Source organism: Colobus angolensis, unplaced genomic scaffold, assembly GCF_000951035.1.
Source record: "Colobus angolensis palliatus isolate OR3802 unplaced genomic scaffold, Cang.pa_1.0 Scaffold188, whole genome shotgun sequence".
Classification (NCBI taxonomy): domain Eukaryota; kingdom Metazoa; phylum Chordata; class Mammalia; order Primates; family Cercopithecidae; genus Colobus; species Colobus angolensis.
In genome coordinates this window covers 4436896-4438311 of record NW_012115021.1, presented here as the reverse complement: position 1 = coordinate 4438311, position 1416 = coordinate 4436896, and positions in this window count along the sequence as shown.

Genomic DNA, 1416 nt, shown 5'->3' with positions numbered 1-1416 from the left:
ATTAATAATTAAATAAAATATAATGACATTGATCAAAACTTCGTTAGTAGTATTAGAAGACAAAGTTGAGATCATCTACAAAGTACAGATGTTCCCTGACTTGTGATGGGGTTACGTTCCAACAAACCCATCAGAAGTTTAAAATATCATAAGTGGAAAATGCATTTAATACACTTAACGTGGCTGGGCACGGTGGCTCACGCCTGTAAGCCCAGCACTTTGGGAGGCCAAGGCAGGTGGATCACTTGAGGTCAGGAGTTCGAGACCAGCCTGGCCAACATGATGAAACCCCTTCTCTACTAAAAATACAAAATTAGCAAGGTGTAGTGGCACATGCGTGTAGTCCCAGCTACTCGGGAGGCTGAGACAGGAGAATTGCCTGAACCTGGGAGGCAGAGGTTGCGGAAAGCCAAGATCACACCATTGCACTCCAGCCTGGGCAAGACAGAGCAAGACTCCATCTCGGAAAAAAAAAAAAAAAACCACTTAACCTACCAAACATCATAATTTAGCCTAGCCCACCTTAATGTAAGCTCATAATACGTTTGTTTGTTTATTTGTTTGTTTGTTTGAGATGGAGTCTTGCTCTATCCCGCAGGCTTGAGTACAGTGGCACGATCTCAGCACACTGCAACCTCCACCTCCCAGGTTCAAGCAATTCGCCTGCCTCAGCCTCCCAACTAGCTGGGATTACAGGCGCCAGCCACCATGCCTGGCTAATTTTTGTATTTTAGTAGAGATGGGGTTTCACCATGTTAGCCAGGTTGGTCTCGAACTTCTGACCTCAGGTGATCCGCCCACCTCGGCCTCCCAAAGTGCTGGGATTACAGGCATGAGCCACCATGCCCAGCCAAGTTCATAATACTTACATTAGCCTACAGTTGGTCAAAATCATCAAACATAAAGCTGTTTTACAATAAAGTGTTGAATATCTCATGTGCTTTATCGAATACTTGTACTGAAAGTGAAAAACAGAATGGTTGTATGGGTACTCGAAGTCAATCTACTGAATTCATATCACTTTGGCACCATTGTAACATCAAAAAATTGTAATCCTGGAACTGTCTGTAGCAAAACAGGATATAGGAAAATAGAAGAGAAAAGAAACATGGAGCAGGGCACCGTGGCTCCCACTGAGGCGGGAGGATCACTTGAGTCCAGGAGTTTGAGACCAGCCTGGGCAACAGAGCAAGACCCTAACTCAATTAAAAAAAAACAAAAAAAGAAACATAAAAAAGAAATTATTAATAGGATACTATACAACTAGGTTGTGGATAATATTTACATGAAAATAATGTAAAAAAATTAAGATGTTAAATTAACAAAATGAAAACAACCATTTCCAGAGGATGGTGATGGGAGGAAGTGAGCATCTGTGTGTGTGTGTGTGTGTGTGTGTGTGTGTGTGTGTGTGTG